General features: G+C 50.1%; 1 long non-coding RNA gene across 3 annotated transcripts in view; it reads left to right on the forward strand.

Annotated features, from left to right (window-relative positions):
• Window positions 1-23,144, forward strand: part of LOC137378432 (uncharacterized) — a 183,643-nt gene that overhangs the window by 153,502 nt on the left and 6,997 nt on the right. For all 3 annotated transcript variants that reach the window (XR_010976602.1, XR_010976601.1, XR_010976600.1), the window contains exon 4: window positions 21,602-21,705. This is a non-coding gene — a long non-coding RNA (uncharacterized lncRNA). The remainder of the gene's footprint in view (window positions 1-21,601; window positions 21,706-23,144) is intronic.

Consider the following 23,144-nt stretch of genomic DNA (forward strand, 5'->3'; position numbering starts at 1 on the left):
GTTCCAGGATGTGGCAGTGTGTGTAGTTCCAGGATGTGGCAGTGTGTGTAGTTCCAGGATCTGGCAGTGTGTATAGTTCCAGGATGCGGCAGTGTGTATAGTTCCAGGATGCGGCAGTGTGTGTAGTTCCAGGATGCGGCAGTGTGAGTAGTTCCAGGATGCGGCAGTGTGTGCAGTTCCAGTTTGTGGCAGAGTGTCTAGTTCCAGGATGTGGCAGTGTGTGCAGTTCCAGGATGCGGCAGTGTGTGGAGTTCCAGGATGTGGCAGTGTGTGTAGTTTGGGGGTGTGGCTGAAGTCTGTAGTTCCAGGATGTGGCAGTGTGTGTTGTTCCCGGAAGTGGCAGTGTGTGTCGTTCGAGGATGTGGCTGTGGGTGTAGTTTGGGGTTTGTGGCAGTGTGTGTGGTGCCAGGATGCGCCAGTGGGTGTCATTCCAGGAGGTGGCAGTGTGTGTAGTTCCAGGCTGTGGCAATGTGTGTAGTTCCAGGATGTGGCAATGTGTGTAGTTCCAGGATGTGGCAATGTGTGTAGTTCCAGGATGTGGCAGTGTGTGTAGTTCCAGGATGCGGCAGTGTGAGTAGTTCCAGGATGCGGCAGTGTGTGTAGTTCCAGGATGCGGCAGTGTGTGTAGTTCCAGGATGCGGCAGTGTGTGTAGTTCCCGGATGTGGCAGTGTGTGTAGTTCCCGGATGTGGCAGTGTGTGTAGTTCCAGGATGTGGCAATGTGTGCAGTTCCAGTTTGTGGCAGAATGTCTAGTTCCAGGATGTGGCAGTGTGTCTGGTTCCAGGATGTGGCAGTGTGTGCAGTTTGGGGGTGTGGCATTGTGTGTAGTTCCAGGATCTGGCAGTGTGTATAGTTCCAGGATGCGGCAGTGTGTGTAGTTCCAGGATGCGGCAGTGTGAGTAGTTCCAGGATGCGGCAGTGTGTGCAGTTCCAGGATGCGGCAGTGTGTGTAGTTCCAGGATGTGGCACTGTGTGCAGTTCCAGGATGTGGCACTGTGTGCAGTTCCAGTTTGTGGCAGAGTGTCTAGTTCCAGGATGTGGCAGTGTGTGCAGTTCCAGGATGTGGCTGTGTGTGTAGTTCCAGGATGTGGCACTGTGTGCAGTTCCAGGATGTGGCAATATGTGTAGTTCCAGGATGTGGCAATGTGTGTAGTTCCAGGATGTGGCAGTGTGTGTAGTTCCAGGATGTGGCAGTGTGTGTCGTTCCAGGATGTGGCAGTGTGTGTCGTTCCAGGATGTGGCAGTGTGTCTAGTTCCAGGATGTGGCAGTGTGTGCAGTTTGGGGGTGACGCAGAAGTGTGTAGTTCCAGGATGTGGCACTGTGTGTAGTTCCAGGATGTGGCAGTCTGTGTAGTTCCAGGATGTGGCAGTCTGTGTAGTTCCAGGATGTGGCAGTCTGTGCAGTTCCAGGATGTGGCAGTCTGTGCAGTTCCAGGATGTGGCAGTCTGTGTAGTTCCAGGATGTGGCAATGTGTGTAGTTCCAGGATGTGGCAGAGTGTCTTGTTCCGGAATGTGGCAGTGTGTATAGTTCCAGGATGCGGCTGTGTGTGTAGTTCCAGTTTGTGGAAGTGTGTGTAGTTCCAGGATGTGGCAGTGTGTGTAGTTCCATGATGTGGCACTGTGTGTAGTTCCAGGATGTGGCACTGTGTGCAGTTCCAGGATGTGGCAGTCGGTGTAGTTCCAGGATGTGGCAGTGTGTGTAGTTCCAGGATGTGGCAGTGTGTGTATCTAGGATGTGGCAGTGTGTGTAGTTCCAGGATGTGGCAGTGTGTGTAGTTCCATGATGTGGCACTGTGTGTAGTTCCATGATGTGGCACTGTGTGTAGTTCCAGGATGTGGCACTGTGTGTAGTTCCATGATGTGGCACTGTGTGTAGTTCCAGGATGTGGCACTGTGTGTAGTTCCAGGATGTGGCACTGTGTGTAGTTCCATGATGTGGCACTGTGTGTAGTTCCAGGATGTGGCACTGTGTGTAGTTCCAGGATGTGGCACTGTGTGTAGTTCCAGGATGCGGCAGTGTGTGTAATTCCAGGATGCGGCAATGTGTGTAGTTCCAGGATGTGGCAGTCGGTGTAGTTCCAGGATGTGGCACTGTGTGTAGTTCCAGGATGTGGCACTGTGTGTAGTTCCAGGATGTGGCACTGTGTGTAGTTCCAGGATGTGGCACTGTGTGTAGTTCCAGTATGTGGCACTGTGTGTAGTTCCAGTATGTGGAAGTGTGTGTAGTTTCCCGGCTGTGGCAGTGTGTGTAGTTTGGGGGTGTGGCAGTGTATCTGGTTCCAGGATGTGATAGTGTGAGTAGTTCCAGGAGGCACCAATGGCTGTTATTCCAGGATGTGGCAGTATGTGTATTTCCAGGATGTGGCAGAGTGCTTAGTTCCAGGATGTGGCAGTGTGTGCAGTTTGGGGGTGTGGCAGTCTGTGTAGTTCCAGGATGCTGCATTGTGTGCAGTTCCAGGATGCGGCAGTGTGTGCAGTTCCAGGATGCGGCAGTGTGTGCAGTTCCAGGATGCGGCAGTGTGTGTAGTTCCAGGGTGTGGCTGAAGTGTGTAGTTCCAGGATGTGGCAGTGTGTGTAGTTCTAGGATGTGGCAGTGTGTGTAGTTCCAGGATGCGGCAGTGTGTGTCGTTCGAGGATGTGGCTGTGTGTGTAGTTTGGGGTTCGTGGCAGTGTGTGTGGTGCCAGGATGCGCCAGTGGGTGTCATTCCAGGAGATGGCATTGTGTGTAGTTCCTGGCTGTGGCAATGTCTGTCGTCCCAGGATGTGCCAGAGTGTCTGGTTCCAGGATGTGGCAGTGTGTGCAGTTTGGGGGTGTGGCAGTGTGTGTAGTTCCAGGATCTGGCAGTGTGTGTAGTTCCAGGATGCGGCAGTGTGTGTAGTTCCAGGATGCGGCAGTGTGTCTAGTTCCAGGATGCGGCAGTGTGTCTAGTTCCAGGATGCGGCAGTGTGTCTAGTTCCAGGATGCGGCAGTGTGTGTAATTCCAGGATATGGAAGTGTGTGTAGTTCCAGGATATGGAAGTGTGTGTAGTTCCAGGATGTGGCAGTCGGTGTAGTTCCAGGATGCGGCAGTGTGTGTAGTTCCAGGATGCGGCACTGTGTGTAGTTCCAGGATGTGGCACTGTGTGTAGTTCCAGGATGTGGCACTGTGTGTAGTTCCAGGATGCGGCAGTGTGTGTAGTTCCAGGATGCGGCAGTGTGTGTTGTTCCAGGATGCGGCAGTGTGTATAGTTCCAGGATGCGGCAGTGTGTGTAGTTCCAGGATGCGGCAGTGTGTGTAGTTCCAGGATGCGGCAGTGTGTGTAGTTCCAGGATCTGGCAGTGTGTATAGTTCCAGGATGCGGCAGTGTGTATAGTTCCAGGATGCGGCAGTGTGTGTAGTTCCAGGATGTGGCAGTGTGTGTAGTTCCAGGATCTGGCAGTGTGTATAGTTCCAGGATGCGGCAGTGTGTATAGTTCCAGGATGCGGCAGTGTGTGTAGTTCCAGGATGCGGCAGTGTGAGTAGTTCCAGGATGCGGCAGTGTGTGCAGTTCCAGTTTGTGGCAGAGTGTCTAGTTCCAGGATGTGGCAGTGTGTGCAGTTCCAGGATGCGGCAGTGTGTGGAGTTCCAGGATGTGGCAGTGTGTGTAGTTTGGGGGTGTGGCTGAAGTCTGTAGTTCCAGGATGTGGCAGTGTGTGTTGTTCCCGGAAGTGGCAGTGTGTGTCGTTCGAGGATGTGGCTGTGGGTGTAGTTTGGGGTTTGTGGCAGTGTGTGTGGTGCCAGGATGCGCCAGTGGGTGTCATTCCAGGAGGTGGCAGTGTGTGTAGTTCCAGGCTGTGGCAATGTGTGTAGTTCCAGGATGTGGCAGTGTGTGTCTTTCCAGGATGTGGCAATGTGTGCAGTTCCAGTTTGTGGCAGAATGTCTAGTTCCAGGATGTGGCAGTGTGTCTGGTTCCAGGATGTGGCAGTGTGTGCAGTTTGGGGGTGTGGCATTGTGTGTAGTTCCAGGATCTGGCAGTGTGTATAGTTCCAGGATGCGGCAGTGTGTGTAGTTCCAGGATGCGGCAGTGTGAGTAGTTCCAGGATGCGGCAGTGTGTGCAGTTCCAGGATGCGGCAGTGTGTGTAGTTCCAGGATGTGGCACTGTGTGCAGTTCCAGGATGTGGCACTGTGTGCAGTTCCAGTTTGTGGCAGAGTGTCTAGTTCCAGGATGTGGCAGTGTGTGCAGTTCCAGGATGTGGCTGTGTGTGTAGTTCCAGGATGTGGCACTGTGTGCAGTTCCAGGATGTGGCAATATGTGTAGTTCCAGGATGTGGCAATGTGTGTAGTTCCAGGATGTGGCAGTGTGTGTAGTTCCAGGATGTGGCAGTGTGTGTCGTTCCAGGATGTGGCAGTGTGTGTCGTTCCAGGATGTGGCAGTGTGTGTCTTTCCAGGATGTGGCAGTGTGTCTAGTTCCAGGATGTGGCAGTGTGTGCAGTTTGGGGGTGACGCAGAAGTGTGTAGTTCCAGGATGTGGCACTGTGTGTAGTTCCAGGATGTGGCAGTCTGTGTAGTTCCAGGATGTGGCAGTCTGTGTAGTTCCAGGATGTGGCAGTCTGTGCAGTTCCAGGATGTGGCAGTCTGTGTAGTTCCAGGATGTGGCAGTCTGTGTAGTTCCAGGATGTGGCAATGTGTGTAGTTCCAGGATGTGGCAGAGTGTCTTGTTCCGGAATGTGGCAGTGTGTATAGTTCCAGGATGCGGCTGTGTGTGTAGTTCCAGTTTGTGGAAGTGTGTGTAGTTCCAGGATGTGGCAGTGTGTGTAGTTCCATGATGTGGCACTGTGTGTAGTTCCAGGATGTGGCACTGTGTGCAGTTCCAGGATGTGGCAGTCGGTGTAGTTCCAGGATGTGGCAGTGTGTGTAGTTCCAGGATGTGGCAGTGTGTGTATCCAGGATGTGGCAGTGTGTGTAGTTCCAGGATGTGGCAGTGTGTGTAGTTCCATGATGTGGCACTGTGTGTAGTTCCATGATGTGGCACTGTGTGTAGTTCCAGGATGTGGCACTGTGTGTAGTTCCATGATGTGGCACTGTGTGTAGTTCCATGATGTGGCACTGTGTGTAGTTCCAGGATGTGGCACTGTGTGTAGTTCCAGGATGTGGCACTGTGTGTAGTTCCAGGATGCGGCAGTGTGTGTAATTCCAGGATGTGGCAATGTGTGTAGTTCCAGGATGTGGCAGTCGGTGTAGTTCCAGGATGTGGCACTGTGTGTAGTTCCAGGATGTGGCACTGTGTGTAGTTCCAGGATGTGGCACTGTGTGTAGTTCCAGGATGTGGCACTGTGTGTAGTTCCAGTATGTGGCAGAGTATGTTGTTCCAGGATGTGGCACTGTGTGTAGTTCCAGGATGTGGCACTGTGTGTAGTTCCAGGATGTGGCACTGTGTGTAGTTCCAGGATGCGGCAGTGTGTGTTGTTCCAGGATGCGGCAGTGTGTGTTGTTCCAGGATGCGGCAGTGTGTATAGTTCCAGGATGCGGCAGTGTGTGTAGTTCCAGGATGCGGCAGTGTGTGTAGTTCCAGGATGCGGCAGTGTGTGTAGTTCCAGGATCTGGCAGTGTGTATAGTTCCAGGATGCGGCAGTGTGTATAGTTCCAGGATGCGGCAGTGTGTGTAGTTCCAGGATGTGGCAGTGTGTGTAGTTCCAGGATCTGGCAGTGTGTATAGTTCCAGGATGCGGCAGTGTGTATAGTTCCAGGATGCGGCAGTGTGTGTAGTTCCAGGATGCGGCAGTGTGAGTAGTTCCAGGATGCGGCAGTGTGTGCAGTTCCAGTTTGTGGCAGAGTGTCTAGTTCCAGGATGTGGCAGTGTGTGCAGTTCCAGGATGCGGCAGTGTGTGGAGTTCCAGGATGTGGCAGTGTGTGTAGTTTGGGGGTGTGGCTGAAGTCTGTAGTTCCAGGATGTGGCAGTGTGTGTTGTTCCCGGAAGTGGCAGTGTGTGTCGTTCGAGGATGTGGCTGTGGGTGTAGTTTGGGGTTTGTGGCAGTGTGTGTGGTGCCAGGATGCGCCAGTGGGTGTCATTCCAGGAGGTGGCAGTGTGTGTAGTTCCAGGCTGTGGCAATGTGTGTAGTTCCAGGATGTGGCAGTGTGTGTCTTTCCAGGATGTGGCAATGTGTGCAGTTCCAGTTTGTGGCAGAATGTCTAGTTCCAGGATGTGGCAGTGTGTCTGGTTCCAGGATGTGGCAGTGTGTGCAGTTTGGGGGTGTGGCATTGTGTGTAGTTCCAGGATCTGGCAGTGTGTATAGTTCCAGGATGCGGCAGTGTGTGTAGTTCCAGGATGCGGCAGTGTGAGTAGTTCCAGGATGCGGCAGTGTGTGCAGTTCCAGGATGCGGCAGTGTGTGTAGTTCCAGGATGTGGCACTGTGTGCAGTTCCAGGATGTGGCACTGTGTGCAGTTCCAGGATGTGGCACTGTGTGCAGTTCCAGTTTGTGGCAGAGTGTCTAGTTCCAGGATGTGGCAGTGTGTGCAGTTCCAGGATGTGGCTGTGTGTGTAGTTCCAGGATGTGGCACTGTGTGCAGTTCCAGGATGTGGCAATATGTGTAGTTCCAGGATGTGGCAATGTGTGTAGTTCCAGGATGTGGCAGTGTGTGTAGTTCCAGGATGTGGCAGTGTGTGTCGTTCCAGGATGTGGCAGTGTGTGTCGTTCCAGGATGTGGCAGTGTGTGTCTTTCCAGGATGTGGCAGTGTGTCTAGTTCCAGGATGTGGCAGTGTGTGCAGTTTGGGGGTGACGCAGAAGTGTGTAGTTCCAGGATGTGGCACTGTGTGTAGTTCCAGGATGTGGCAGTCTGTGTAGTTCCAGGATGTGGCAGTCTGTGTAGTTCCAGGATGTGGCAGTCTGTGCAGTTCCAGGATGTGGCAGTCTGTGTAGTTCCAGGATGTGGCAGTCTGTGTAGTTCCAGGATGTGGCAATGTGTGTAGTTCCAGGATGTGGCAGAGTGTCTTGTTCCGGAATGTGGCAGTGTGTATAGTTCCAGGATGCGGCTGTGTGTGTAGTTCCAGTTTGTGGAAGTGTGTGTAGTTCCAGGATGTGGCAGTGTGTGTAGTTCCATGATGTGGCACTGTGTGTAGTTCCAGGATGTGGCACTGTGTGCAGTTCCAGGATGTGGCAGTCGGTGTAGTTCCAGGATGTGGCAGTGTGTGTAGTTCCAGGATGTGGCAGTGTGTGTATCCAGGATGTGGCAGTGTGTGTAGTTCCAGGATGTGGCAGTGTGTGTAGTTCCATGATGTGGCACTGTGTGTAGTTCCATGATGTGGCACTGTGTGTAGTTCCAGGATGTGGCACTGTGTGTAGTTCCATGATGTGGCACTGTGTGTAGTTCCATGATGTGGCACTGTGTGTAGTTCCAGGATGTGGCACTGTGTGTAGTTCCAGGATGTGGCACTGTGTGTAGTTCCAGGATGCGGCAGTGTGTGTAATTCCAGGATGTGGCAATGTGTGTAGTTCCAGGATGTGGCAGTCGGTGTAGTTCCAGGATGTGGCACTGTGTGTAGTTCCAGGATGTGGCACTGTGTGTAGTTCCAGGATGTGGCACTGTGTGTAGTTCCAGGATGTGGCACTGTGTGTAGTTCCAGTATGTGGAAGTGTGTGTAGTTTCCCGGCTGTGGCAGTGTGTGTAGTTTGGGGGTGTGGCAGTGTATCTGGTTCCAGGATGTGATAGTGTGAGTAGTTCCAGGAGGCACCAATGGCTGTTATTCCAGGATGTGGCAGTATGTGTATTTCCAGGATGTGGCAGAGTGCTTAGTTCCAGGATGTGGCAGTGTGTGCAGTTTGGGGGTGTGGCAGTCTGTGTAGTTCCAGGATGCTGCATTGTGTGCAGTTCCAGGATGCGGCAGTGTGTGCAGTTCCAGGATGCGGCAGTGTGTGCAGTTCCAGGATGCGGCAGTGTGTGTAGTTCCAGGGTGTGGCACTGTGTGTAGTTTGGGGGTGTGGCTGAAGTGTGTAGTTCCAGGATGTGACACTGTGTGTAGTTCTAGGATGTGGCAGTGTGTGTAGTTCCAGGATGTGGCACTGTGTGTAGTTCCAGGATGTGGCACTGTGTGTAGTTCCAGGATGTGGCACTGTGTGTAGTTCCAGGATGTGGCACTGTGTGTAGTTCCAGTATGTGGAAGTGTGTGTAGTTTCCCGGCTGTGGCAGTGTGTGTAGTTTGGGGGTGTGGCAGTGTATCTGGTTCCAGGATGTGATAGTGTGAGTAGTTCCAGGAGGCACCAATGGCTGTTATTCCAGGATGTGGCAGTATGTGTATTTCCAGGATGTGGCAGAGTGCTTAGTTCCAGGATGTGGCAGTGTGTGCAGTTTGGGGGTGTGGCAGTCTGTGTAGTTCCAGGATGCTGCATTGTGTGCAGTTCCAGGATGCGGCAGTGTGTGCAGTTCCAGGATGCGGCAGTGTGTGCAGTTCCAGGATGCGGCAGTGTGTGTAGTTCCAGGGTGTGGCACTGTGTGTAGTTTGGGGGTGTGGCTGAAGTGTGTAGTTCCAGGATGTGACACTGTGTGTAGTTCTAGGATGTGGCAGTGTGTGTAGTTCCAGGATGTGGCAGTGTGTGTAGTTCCAGGATGTGGCAGTGTGTGTAGTTCTAGGATGTGGCAGTGTGTGTAGTTCCAGGATGCGGCAGTGTGTGTCGTTCGAGGATGTGGCTGTGTGTGTAGTTTGGGGTTTGTGGCAGTGTGTGTGGTGCCAGGATGCGCCAGTGGGTGTCATTCCAGGAGATGGCATTGTGTGTAGTTCCAGGATGTGGCACTGTGTGTAGTTCCAGAATGTGGCACTGTGTGTAGTTCCAGGATGTGGCCCTGTGTGTAGTTCCAGGATGTGGCCCTGTGTGTATTTCCAGGATGTGGCCCTGTGTGTATTTCCAGGATGTGGCCCTGTGTGTAGTTCCAGGATGTGGCACTGTGTGTAGTTCCAGGATGTGGCACTGTGTGTAGTTCCAGGATGTGGCACTGTGTGTAGTTCCAGGATGTGGCACTGTGTGTAGTTCCAGGATGTGGCAGTGTGTATAGTTCCAGGATACGGCAGTGTGTGTAGTTCCAGGATGCGGCAGTGTGTGTAGTTCCAGGAAGCAGCAGTGTGTCTAGTTCCAGGATGCGGCAGTGTGTGTAATTCCAGGATGTGGCACTGTGTGTAGTTCCAGGATATGGAAGTGTGTGTCGTTCCAGGATGTGGAAGTGTGTGTAGTTCCAGGATGTGGCAGTCGGTGTAGTTCCAGGATGTGGCAGTGTGTGTAGTTCCAGGATGTGGCACTGTGTGTAGTTCCAGGATGTGGCACTGTGTGTAGTTCCAGAATGTGGCACTGTGTGTAGTTCCAGGATGTGGCCCTGTGTGTAGTTCCAGGATGTGGCCCTGTGTGTAGTTCCAGGATGTGGCCCTGTGTGTATTTCCAGGATGTGGCCCTGTGTGTAGTTCCAGGATGTGGCCCTGTGTGTAGTTCCAGGATGTGGCCCTGTGTGTAGTTCCAGGATGTGGCAGTGTGTGTTGTTCCAGGATGTGGAAGTGTGTGTAGTTCCAGGATGTGGCATTCGGTGTAGTTCCTGGATGTGGCAGTGTGTGTAGTTTGGGGGTGTGGCAGTGTGTCTGGTTCCAGGATGTGGCAGTGTGTGTCGTTCCAGGATGTGGCAGTGTGTGTCGTTCCAGGATGTGGCAGTGTGTGTCGTTCCAGGATGTGGCAGTGTGTGTCGTTCCAGGATGTGGCAGTGTGTGTCGTTCCAGGATGCGGCAGTGTGTGTAGTTTGGGGGTGTGGCTGAAGTGTGTAGTTCCAGGATATGACACTGTGTGTAGTTCCAGGATGAGGCAGTGTGTGTAATTCCTGAATGTGGCAGTCGGTGAAGTTCCAGGATGTGGCAGTGTGTGTAGTTTCGGGGTGTGCCAGTGTGTGTCATTCCAGGATGTGGCAGTGTGTGTAGTGTGGGGGTGTGGCTGAAGTGTGTAGTTTCAGGATGTGACACTGTGTGTAGTTCCAGGATGAGGCAGTGTGTGTAATTCCTGGATGTGGCAGTCGGTGAAGTTCCAGGATGTGGCAGTGTGTGTAGTTTCGGGGTGTGCCAGTGTGTCTGGTTCCAGGATGTGGCATTGTGTGTAGTTCCAGGATGTGGCAGTGTGTGTAGTGCCAGGATGTGGCAGAGTGTGTAGTTCCAGGATGTGGCAGAGTGTCTAGTTACAGGATGTGGCAGAGTGTCTAGTTCCAGGATGTGGCAGTGTGTATAGTTCCAGGATATGGAAGTGTGTGTAATTCCAGGATGTGGAGGTTTGTGTAGTTCCAGGATGTGGCAGTCGGTGTATTTCCAGGATGCGGCATTGTGTGTAGTTCCAGGATGCGGCATTGTGTGTAGTTCCAGGATGCGGCACTGTGTGTAGTTCCAGGATGTGGCACTGTGTGTAGTTCCAGGATGTGGCAGTGTGTGGTGTTCCAGGATGTGGAAGTGTGTGTAGTTCCAGGATGTGGCAGTCGGTGTATTTCCAGGATGCGGCACTGTGTGTAGTTCCAGGATGCGGCACTGTGTGTAGTTCCAGGATGCGGCACTGTGTGTAGTTCCAGGATGTGGAAGTGTGTGTAGTTCCAGGATGTGGCAGTGTGTGTAGTTTGGGGGTGTGGCAGTGTGTCTGGTTCCAGGATGTGATAGTGTGTGTCGTTCCAGGATGTGGCAGTGTGTGTAGTTCCAAGATGTGGCTGTGTGTGTAGTTCGAGGATGTGGCTGTGTGTGTATTTTGGGGTTGTGGCAGTGTGTGTCGTGCCTGGATGCGCCTGTGGGTGTCATTCCAGGATGTGGCAGTGTGTGTAGTTCCAGGATGAGGCAGAGTGTGTAATTCCTGGGTGTGGCAGTCGGTGAAGTTCCAGGATGTGTAGTGTGTGTAGTTCCAGGATGTGGCAGTGTGTGTAGTTCCAGGATGTGTAGTGTGTGTAGTTCCAGGATGTGGCAGTGTGTGTAGTTCCAGGATGTGTAGTGTGTGTAGTTCCTGGATGTGGCAGTCAGTGTTGTTCCAGGATGTGGCAGTGTGTGTCGTTCCAGGATGTGGCTGTGTGTGAGTTTGGGGTTTGTGGCAGTGTGTGTAGTGCCAGAATGTGCCAGTAGGTGTCATTCCAGGATGTGCCCGTGTGTGCAGTTCCTGGAAGTGGCAGTCGGTGTACTTCCAGGATGTGGCAGTGTGTGTAGTTTGGGGGTGTGGCAATGTGTCTGGTTCCAGGATGTGGCAGTGTGTGTAGTTCCAGGATGTGGCAGTGTGTGTAGTTCCAGGATGTGGCAGTGTGTGTAGTTCCAGGATGTGGCAGTGTGTGTAGTTCCAGGATGTGGCAGAGTGTCTAGTTCCAGGATGTGGCAGTGTGTTTAGTTTGGGGGTGTGGCAGTGTGTGTCGTTCCAGGATGCGGCAGTGTGTGCAGTTCCTGGAAGTGGCAGTCGGTGTACTTCCAGGATGTGGCAGTGTGTCTGGTTCCAGGATGTGGCAGTGTGTGTAGTTCCAGGATGTGGCAGTGTGTGTAGTGCCAGGATGTGGCAATGTGTGTAGTTCCAGGATGTGGCAGAGTGTCTAGTTCCAGAATGTGGCAGTGAGTGTAGTTCCAGGATGTGGCAGTTTGTGTAGTTCCAGGATGTGTCAGTGTGTGTTGTTCCAGGATGTGGCAGTGTGTGTAGTTTGGGGGTGTGGCTGAAGTGTGTAGCTCCAGAATGTGACACTGTGTAGTTCCAGGATGTGGCAGTGTGTGTAGTTCCAGGATGTGGCAGTGTGTGGAGTTCCAGGATGTGGCAGTATGTGTCGTTCCAGGATGTGTAGTGTGTGTAGTTCCAGGATGTGGCAGTGTGTGTAGTTCCAGGATGTGGCAGTGTGTGTAGTTCCAGGATGTGGCAGTGTGTGTAGTTCCAGGATGTGTAGTGTGTGTAGTTCCAGGATGTGGCAGTGTGTGTAGTTCCAGGATGTGGCAGTGTGTGTAGTTCCAGGATGTGGCAGTGTGTGTAGTTCCAGGATGTGGCAGTGTGTGTAGTTCCAGGATGCTGCAGTGTGTGCAGTTCCAGGATGCGGCAGTGTGTGTAGTTTCAGGATGCGCCAGTGGGTATCATTCCAGGATGTGGCAGTATGTGCAGTTCCAGGATGTGGCAGAGTGCTTAGTTCCAGGATGTGGCAGTGTGTGCAGTTTGGGGGTGTGGCAGTCTGTGTAGTTCCAGGATGTGTAGTGTGTGTAGTTCCAGGATGTGGCAGTGTGTGTAGTTCCAGGATATGGCAGTGTGTGTCGTTCCAGGATGTGGCAGTGTGTGTAGTTCCAGGATATGGCAGTGTGTGTAGTTCCAGGATATGGCAGTGTGTGTAGTTCCAGGATGTGACACTGTGTGTTGTTCCAGGATGTGTAGTGTGTGCAGTTCCAGGATGTGTAGTGTGTGTAGTTCCTGGATGTGGCAGTGTGTGTTGTTCCAGGATGTGGCAGTGTGTGTCGTTCCAGGATGTGGCAGTGTGTGTAGTTAGGGAGTGTGGCAGTGTGTGTAGTTCCAGGATGTGACACTGTGTGTTGTTCCAGGATGTGACACTGTGTGTAGTTCCAGGATGTGGCTGTGTGTGTAGTTTGGGGTTTGTGGCAGTGTGTGTGGTGCCAGGATGCGCCAGTGGGTGTCATTCCAGGAGGTGGCAGTGTGTGTATCCAGGATGTGGCCATGTGTGTAGTTCCAGGATGTGGCAGTGAGTGCAGTTCCAGGATGTGGCAATGTGTATAGTTCCAGGATGTGGGAATGTGTGTACTTCCAGGATGTGGCAGTGTGTGTCGTTCCAGGATGTGGCAATGTGTGCAGTTCCAGGATGTGGCAGTGTGTGTAGTTCCAGGATGTGGCAGAGTATGTTGTTCCAGGATGTGGCAGTGTGTGCAGTTTGTGGGTGTGGCAGAGTGTCTAGTTCCAGGATTTGGCAGTGTGTGTAGTTCCAGGATGTGGCAGAGTGTCTAGTTCCCGGATGTGGCAGTGTGTGCAGTTTGGGGGTGTGGCAGAGTGTCTAGTTCCTGGATGTGGCAGTGTGTTTAGTTTGGGGGTGTGGCAGTGTGTCTGGTTCCAGAATGTGGCAGTGTGTGTAGTTCCAGGATGTGTCAGTCGGTGTAGTTGCAGGATGTGGCAGTGTGTGTAGTTCCAGGATGTGGCAGTGTGTGCAGTTTGGGGGTGTGGCTGAAGTGTGTAGTTCCAGGATGTGACACTGTGTGTTGTTCCAGGATGTGTAGTGTGTGTAGTTCCAGGATGTGTCAGTGTGTGTAGTTCCAGGATGTGTCAGTGTGTGTAGTTCCAGGATGTGTCAGTGTGTGTAGTTCCAGGATGTGGCAGTGTGTGTAGTTCCAGGATGTGGCAGTGTGTGTAGTTAGGGAGTGTGGCAGTGTGTGTAGTTCCAGGATGTGGCACTGTGTGTCGTTCCAGGATGTGGCAGTGTGTGTAGTTCCAGGATGTGGCAGTGTGTGTAGTTTCGGGATGTGGCTGTGTGTGCAGTTCGGGGGTGTGGCAGTGTGTGTAGTTCCGGGATGTGGCAGTGTGTGTAGTTTCAGGATGTGGCAGTGTGTGTAGTTTCGGGATGTGGCAGTGTGTGTAGTTTCGGGATGTGGCAGTGTGTGTAGTTTCGGGATGTGGCAGTGTGTGTAGTTTCGGGATGTGGCAGTGTGTGTAGTTTCGGGATGTGGCAGTGTGTGTAGTTTCGGGATGTGGCAGTGTGTGTAGTTTCTGGATGTGGCCGTGTGAGCAGTTTGGGGGTGTGGCAGTGTGTGCAGTTTGGGGGTCTGGCAGTGTGTGTAGTTCCAGGATGTGGCAGTGTGTGTAGTTCCAGGATGTGGCAGTGTGTGTAGTTCCAGGATGTGGCACTGTGTCTAGTTCCGGGATGTAGCAGTCCGTGTCGTTCCGAGATGTCGCAGTGTGTGCAGTTCGGGGGTGTGGCAGTGTGTGTAGTTCCAGGATGTGGCACTGTGTGTGTAGTTCCAGGATGTGCCAGTGGATGTCATTCCCGGATGTGGCAGCATGTGTAGTTCCAGGATGTGGCAGCGTGTGCAGTTCCGGGATGTGGCACTGTGTCTAGTTCCGGGATGTAGCAGTCCGTGTCATTCCGAGATGTCGCAGTGTGTAATTCTGGGATGTGCCAGCGTGGTTATTTGCAGGACTTGGCAATGTGTGTAGGTCCTGTATGTGGCAGTGTGTGTAATTTTGGGTTCTCGCACAGTGTGTGGAAAACCCGGTATGTTGCAGTGTGTGTAGTTCCTCTATGCGGGCGTTTGTGTTATTCCAGGATGTGGCAGTGTGTATAGTTCCAGGATGTGGCAGTCTGTGTATAGTTCCAGGATGTGGCAGTCTGTGTATTTCCAGGATGTGGCAGTCTGTGTATAGTTCCAGGATGTGGCAGTCTGTGTATTTCCAGGATGTGGCAGTCTGTGTATTTCCAGGATGTGGCAGTGTGTGTAATTCCAGGGTGTGGCAGTGTGTGTATAGTTCCAGGATGTGGCAGTCTGTGTATTTCCAGGATGTGGCAGTCTGTGTATAGTTCCAGGATGTGGCAGTCTGTGTATTTCCAGGATGTGGCAGTCTGTGTATTTCCGGGATGTGGCAGTCTGTGTATTTCCGGGATGTGGCAGTGTGTGTAATTCCAGGATCTGGCAGTGTGTGTAGTTCCAGGATGTGGCAGTCTGTGTATTTCCAGGATGTGGCAGTCTGTGTATAGTTCCAGGATGTGGCAGTCTGTGTATTTCCAGGATGTGGCAGTCTGTGTATTTCCAGGATGTGGCAGTGTGTGTAATTCCAGGGTGTGGCAGTGTGTGTATAGTTCCAGGATGTGGCAGTCTGTGTATTTCCAGGATGTGGCAGTCTGTGTATAGTTCCAGGATGTGGCAGTCTGTGTATTTCCAGGATGTGGCAGTCTGTGTATTTCCGGGATGTGGCAGTCTGTGTATTTCCAGGATGTGGCAGTCTGTGTATTTCCGGGATGTGGCAGTCTGTGTATTTCCAGGATGTGGCAGTCTGTGTATTTCCGGGATGTGGCAGTGTTTGTAATTCCAGGATCTGGCAGTGTGTGTCGTTCTGGGATGTGGCAGTGTGTGTAGTTCCGGAATGTGTCTGTGTGTGTAGTTCCGGAATGTGTCTGTGTGTGTAGTTCCGGAATATGTCAGTGTGTGTAATTCCGGGCTGTGGCAGTGTGTGTAATTCCAGGATCTGGCAGTGTGTGTAATTCCGGGATGTGGCAGTGTGTGTTGTTCCAGAATCTGTCATTGTGTGTGTTTCCGGAATGTGGTAGTGTGTGTAATTCCGGGCTGTGGCAGTGTGTGTAATTCCAGGATGTGGCAGTGTGTGTAATTCAGGGATGTGGCAGTGTGTGATGTTCCAGAATCTGTCATTGTGTGTATTTTCGGAATGTGTCAGCGTGTGTAATTCCGGGCTGTGGCAGTGTGTGTAATTCCAGGATGTGGCAGTGTGTGTAATTCAGGGATGTGGCAGTGTGTGATGTTCCAGAATCTGTCATTGTGTGTATTTTCGGAATGTGTCAGCGTGTGTAATTCCGGGCTGGGCAGTGTTTGTATTTGCAGGATGTGGCAGTGTCTTTTTTTAATCATTCCAGGGATGGGGGCTTTTCTGGCTACATCAGCATTTACTGCCCATCCCTAATCGCCCTTGAGAAGGTGGTCGTGAGCTGCCTTCTTGAACCGCTGCAGTCCACGTGGGGTTGGTACACCAACAGTGCTGTTCGGAAGGGAGTTCCAGGATTTTGACAGGATGTGGCAGTGTGTGTAGTTCCGGGATATGGTTGTGTGTGCATTTCCGGAATGGGGCAGTGTGTGTAGTTCCAGGAATTGGTAGAGTGTCTAGTTCGGGGATGTGCCGGTGTGTGTCGTTCCAGGATGTGGCAGGCTGTGTTGTTCCGGAATCCGCCAGTGTGTGTAGTTCCTGGATCTGGCCTCGTGTGTAGGTCCAAGATGTGACAGTCTGTGTAGTTCCTGGATGTGCGACTGTGTGTAGTTCCTGGATGTGGTAGTGGATGTTGTCCCGGGATGTGGCAGTGTGTGTACTTCAGGGAAGTGGCCATGTGTGTATCTTAGTGATGCAGCAGTGTGTGTAGTGCCGGGTTGTGATCAAGGAACCTATCTCTGACTTAAATGGGTCACTCCTTATTTTTTTAACAATGATCCCTCGTTCTAGATTCTCCCATAAGAGGAAACATCCTTTCCACATGCACCCTGTCAAGACCCCTCAGGACCTTATATGTTTTAATCAAGCTGCCTCTTACTCTTTTAAACTCCAGTGGATACAAGCCTATCCTGTCCATCCTTTCCTCATAAGACAACCCACCCATTCCAGGTATTAGCCTAATAAACCGTCTCTGAAATGCTTCCTTAAATAAGGAGACCAATACTGAACACAGTATTCCAGATGTGGCCTTGCCAATGCCCTGTATCACTGAAGCCTAACCTCCCTACTTTTGTATTCAATTCCCCTCGCAATAATCAATAACATTCTACTGGCTTTCCTAATTACCTGTTGCACCTGCAAATCATGCTCTAGGACACCCTGATCCCTCTGCATCTCAGAGCTCTGTAATTTCTCACCATTTAGATAATATGCTTCTTTTTTATTCTACCTGCCAAAATGGACAGTTTCACATTTTCCAACATTATACTCCATTTGCCAGTTCTTTGCCCAGTCACTTCAGGCTCGAAGGGCCGAATGGCCTACTCCTGCTCGCATTTTTCTATGTTTCTATCTTTGTGTCATCAGCAAATTTAGCAACCATACAACAAAGAACAGGCCATTCGGCCCTCCAAGCCTGCGCCAATCTTGATGCCTGCCTAAACTAAAATCTTCTGCGCCTCCGGGGACCTCTATTCCCATCCTATTTATGTATTTGTCAAGATTCCTCTTAAACGTCGCTATCGTCCCTGCTTCCACCACCTCCCCCGGCAGCAAGTTCCAGGCACTCACCACACTCTGTGTAAAGAACTTGCCTCGAACATCCCCTCTAAACTTTGCCCCTCTCACCTTAAACCGATGTCCCCTAGTAACTGACTCTTCCACCCTGGGAAAAAGCTTCTGACTATCCACTCTGTCCATGCCGCTCATAACTTTGTAAACCTCTATCATGTCGCCCCTCCACCTCCGTCGTTCCAGTGAAAACAATCCGAATTTATCCAACCTCTCCTCGTAGCTAATGCCCTCCAGACCAAGCAACACCCTGATAAAACTGTTCTGCACCCTTTCCAAAGCCTCACGTCCTTCTGGTAGTGTGGCGACCAGAATTGCACGCAATATTCTAAGTGTGGCCTAACTAAAGTTCTGTACAGCTGCAGCATGACTTCCCAATTTTTATACTCTATGCCCTGACCGATGATGGCAAGCATAGCTTCGGTCCCTTCATCTAAGTCATTTATATAAATTGTTAAAACGTTGAGGCTCCAGCACGGATCCCTGCAGCACACCACTCGTTACATCTTGCCAACCAGAAAATGACCCATTTATGCCTACTCTGTTTCCTGTTCGCTCGCCAATCTTCTATCCATGCCAATATGTTACAGCCGACACCATGAGCTTTTATTTTCCGCAATAACCTTTGATGTGGCACCTTATCAAATGCCTTCTGGAAATCTAAGTACAGGACATCCACCGGTTCCCCTTTATCCGCAGCACATGGTACTTCTTCAAAGAATTCCAATAAATTAGCTAAACAGATTTCCCTTTCGCAAAACCATGTTGGCTCTACCTGATTACCTTGAATTTTTCTAAGTGTCCTGTTATAAAGTCTTTAGTAATAGCTTCTCAACTTTTCCCTCTGACAGATGCTAAGCTAACTGGCCTATAGTTTCCTGCTTTCTGTCTCCCTCCCTTTTTGAATAGAGGAGTTATGTTGGCTATTTTCCAATCTAATGGAACCTTCCCCGAATCAAGGGAAATTTGGAAAATTTAAAACCAACACATCAACTATCTTACTAGCCACTTCTTTTAAGGCCCTAGGATGCAGTCCATCAGGATCCGGGGACTTGTCAGTCCGCAGGTCCAAAAATTTGCTCAGTACTACTTTTCTGGTGATTGGAATTTTCTTGAGTTTCTCCCTCCATTCCATTTCCTGATTTACAGCTATTTCTGGGATGTTACTTGTATCCTCCATGGTGAAGACCAGTGCAAAATACCGGTTCAATTCATCTGTCATCTCCTTATTTTCCCGTATTAATTCACCAGATTCACTTTGTATAGGACCAATGCTCACTTTGTTAACTCTGTTTTTAAAATATCTATAGAATCTCTTACTATCTGTATTCATATTTCTAGCTAGCTTTCTCTCGTACTCTAATTTTTCCCTCCTTATTAATCTTTTAGTTGTTCTTTGCTTCTTTTTATATTCTGTCCAATCTTCTGATCTGCCACCTGTCTTTGTGCAATTATATGCTTTTTCTTCAAGTTGGATACTGTCTTTAACTTTTTTAGTTAACCATGGGATGGTGGGTCTTCCCCTTAGAACTTTTCTTTCTCGTTGGAAGGTCTCTATTCTGTGTATTCTGAATAGCCTCTTAATGTCTGCCACTGCATCTCTATTGGCCTATCCCTTAACCTACTTTGCCTGTTCATTTTTGCTATCTCTGCTTTCATGCCCTCATAATTGCCCTTATTTAAGTTGAAAATACAAGGCTTAGACCCACTTTTCTCTCCCTTAAACTGAAAATAAAAGTCAATCATATAATGATCACTGCTACCTAGGGGTGCCTTCACAATGAGGTAATTAATTATATCCTATCTCATTACATAATACCAGGTCTAGTGTAGCCTGCTCTTTGGTTCGCTCCAGAACATGCTGTTCTGAGAAACTATCCTGAAAACATTCTATGAACTCCTCATCTAGACTAAATTTGCCCATCTGATTTTTCCAGTCTATATGTAGAATAAAATCCCCTATGATTATCGCCGTAACTTTTTGACAAGCACCCATTATTTCTTCCTTTCTAGCGTCCTACTGTTAGGGGCCTATACACCATTCCCATAAGTGACTTCTTGCCTTTATCATTCCCAAATTTGATTCCTTGTCTTCACTATTTAGTTTAAAACCCCCTCTATTTTCCCTAGTTATGCAGCTCGCTAGAACACTGGTCTCAACAGTACAGCCCTAACTTTACTCAGTATTGGTGCCAGTGCCCCACGAACTGGAACCCACTTCTACCACACCAGTCTTTGAACCATGCATTACTTTCTGTAACCTTATTTGCCCTCTGCCAATTTGCAGGTGGCTCAGGTAATAATCCAGAGATCGTGTACAAAGTTATGACGGGCATTGATAAGTTAGATAGGAAGAGACTTTTTCCTTTAGCAGAGGGGTCAATAACCAGGGGCATAGATTTAAGGTAAGGGGCAGGAGGTTTAGAGGGGATTTGAGGAATAGAAATTTTCACCCAGAGGGTGGTTGGAATCTGGAACACAGTGCCTGAAGGGGTGGTAGAGGCAGGAACCCTCACAACATTTAAGAAGTATTTAGATGAGCACTTGAAACACCATAGCATACAAGGCTATGGGCCAAGTGCTGGAAAATGGGATTAGAATAGTTAGGTGCTTGATGGCTGGCACAGACACGATGGGCCGAAGGGCCTGTTTCTGTGCTGTATAACTCTATGACTCTATGATTACCTTTGAGGTTCTGCTTCATAATTTGGTGCCTAGCTCCTCATACTGACTACGCAGAACCCCTCTCTTTGTCCTGCCTATGTCATTGGTACCTACATGGACCACGACGACTGGATCCTCCCACTCCCACTGTAAGTTCGCCTCCAGCCCTGAGCAGATGTCCCAAACCCTGGCACCGGGCAACGCAGCCTTCCGGACTCTTGCTGTTTACTGCAGAGAACAGTACAAATCCAGTATACTGTCCTCTACTGCCACTACTTTCCTTTTTGCTCCCCCCGCTTAAGCTGCTTCCTGTACCATGGTGCCATGGTCAGTCTACTCATCCACACTACAGCCCTTGCTCTTGTCCATGCAAGCTGCAAAAACCTCAAACTTGTTGCTCAATTACCAAGGCTGAGGCTCCTCCCTCTCACCTTCTTGATCCCCTTACCTGCCGGACTTGCAGTCACACCCTCCTGTCCCTGACCACTGACCAAATCAGATGACCCTATCCCCTGTCCTAAGAGGTTTTGACTGCTTTCTGGAACAAAGTGTCCAGGTAACTTTTCCCTCCCTGATGCATCGCAGTATCTGCTGCTCAATGACTCTGAATGAAGCTCCTCAAGCCGCAGAGACTACAGATGTGTTTGAAATGGATTGTTGTGGCACCCAGGATACTACAGTCGTGACACATCACATCACCTGTCCCGCCATCTTTATTGCGTTAATTTAGTTAACACATTTTTTGCTAATTAATTCATAGTTCCCCTCCTTACCGATCTCCCTCAATTTCCAAACATCCTTCTTCACACTCTGTGCCCTCCAGCAGCACTCAGTACATCTACAGCCATATCCTGGAATTACACACACTGCCACATCCCAGAACTACACACACTGCCACATCCCAGAACTACACCCACTGCCACATCCCAGAACTACACCCACTGCCACATCCCAGAACTACACCCACTGCCACATCCCAGAACTACACCCACTGCCACATCCCATAACTACACACACTGCCATATCCTGGAACTATACACACTGCCACATCCCAGAACTACACACACTGCCACATCCCAGAACTACACCCACTGCCACATCCCATAACTACACACACTGCCATATCCTGGAACTATACACACTGCCACATCCCAGAACTACACACACTGCCACATCCCAGAACTACACCCACTGCCACATCCCAGAACTACACACACTGCCACATCCCAGAACTACACACACTGCCACATCCCAGAACTACACACACTGCCACATCCCAGAACTACACACACTGCCACATCCCAGAACTACACCCACTGCCACATCCCAGAACTACACACACTGCCACATCCCAGAACTACACCCACTGCCACATCCCAGAACTATACACACTGCCACATCCCAGAACTACACACACTGCCACATCCCAGAACTACACCCACTGCCACATCCCAGAACTACACACACTGCCACATCCCAGAACTACACACACTGCCACATCCCAGAACTACACACACTGCCACATCCCAGAACTACACCCACTACCACTTCCCGGAAGTACACCCATAGCCACATTCCGGAACTACATCCACTACCACATCCTGGCACTATCCAAGCTGCTCACTTAGCCTCCGGGAAAGAGACAACAATCCTGGAAACACATTTATACAGTTATTGACCCATTGTGATGTGCACCAGCTTGTACCTCATGAATCCCGAGTCCATAGTTCCTCACATTTGCTTCTCTGGGCAAATGGAGACATTTAGCAAGTTGTTGGCGTTCACAGGAAAGGAACAGGAATATCCAGACTTTCTCCCAGTGTTACTGTTACTTACTGGCTTCAATTTTCCAACATTTCTCACATGGTGCAGAGTTAAATTGGTGGAAGTGTGATGTTACAGATCACTGATGATAGTGAAGGTTGGGTTCCACATTTGGAGTGAGCCCTGAGGGACTAGTTTGGGGCGACAATGCAGTCCGTACACATCACTACTGCTGCAATCATTATTTATTCATATAGGGTTCCTCGGCGAATATGCTGACTGCAGACAAGTGCTTCTCACTCATTTTATCTGTGTGCATCAGGGATCGTGTGCCTGGCTTATTCAAATATTCTTTTTAAAGGTAAGTTCACTGTAGTTTGTAGAACTCTTTGAGTTTTCTGTTACATTTGTCTCTCTGTGTTTAGTTAGTTTTTGCCAGGAACTGATATTTTTGCAGTTCTTTGCTGTTGGTGTTTTCCATTATTATTCTTGATTGCCACTGTCATTTACAATACACACTGCATTACATTTTCTTCCAAATATGCCTTCGACGAGGAAGAAGAATTCGTGAAGGCCCAACAAATGTAGACGCAGCAACCCCTAAGGATCTCATTGCCCTGAGACACTATACATGGACTTCGACATGTCAGGGCAAATCAGACTTCACAAGATGGGCAACCACAAATGTTACCTACTGTAACAGGCAGCCTGTGAAAGTAAACAATACCACGCCATGAAGCTTTCATGCTACTGTTCCCTCAGTCACCCCAGGGGCTTCTGCCAACTCGGGCAGTTTGCAGTTCGCATCTATCTAAGGCAAGTGACAGACAGGACACTGAGCTTTCACTGGGTGGCAGGTTTCCCTCTATCATAGATGGCATCCATTTGGACGTCAGGCATTTCATTGACCCTAGTCATAGAGTCATACAGCACAGAAACAGGCCCTTTGGCCCATCGTGTCTGTGCCGGCCATCAAGCACCTACCTATTCTAATCCCATTTTCCAGCACTTGGCCCATAGCCTTGTATGCTATGGTGTTGCAAGTGCTCATCTAAATACTTCTTAAATGTTGTTATGGTTCCTGCCTCTACCACCTCTTCAGGCAGTGCGTTCCAGATTCCAACCACCCTCTGGGTGAAATTTCTTTTACTCAAATCCCCTCTAAACCTCCTGCCCCTTACCGTAAATCTGTGCCCCCTGGTTATTGACCCCTCCGTGAAGTGAAAAGGTTTCTTCTTATCTAATCTATCAATGCCCCTCATAATTTTGGTATACCTCAATCATGTCCTCCCTCAGCCTTCTCTGCTCAAAGGAAAACAACCCTAGCCTTTTCAGTCTCTCTTCATAGCTGAAATGCTCCAGCCCAGGCAACATCCTGGTGAATCTCCTCTGCACTACCTCCAGGGCAATCACATCCTTTTTATAGTGTGGTGACCAGAACTGTACACAGTACTCCAGCTGTGCCCTAATTAGTGTTTTATACAGCTCCATCATAACCTCCCTGCTCTTATATTCTGTGCCTCGACTAATAAAGGCAAGTATTCCATATGCCTTCCTAACCACCTTATCTACCTGTGCTGCTGCCTTCAGTGATCTTTGGACAAGTACACCAAGGTCCTTCTGACGTTCTTTACTTCCTAGTGTCTTACCATCCATTGGATATTCCCTTGCCTTGTTAGTCCTCCCAAAATGCATCACCTCACACTTCTCAGGATTAAATTCCATTTGCCACTGCTCCGCCCATCTCACCAGCCCATCTATATCGTCCTGTATTCTAAGGCTTTCCTCCTCACTATTTAC

Source organism: Heterodontus francisci, chromosome 16, assembly GCF_036365525.1.
Source record: "Heterodontus francisci isolate sHetFra1 chromosome 16, sHetFra1.hap1, whole genome shotgun sequence".
Taxonomy (NCBI): domain Eukaryota; kingdom Metazoa; phylum Chordata; class Chondrichthyes; order Heterodontiformes; family Heterodontidae; genus Heterodontus; species Heterodontus francisci.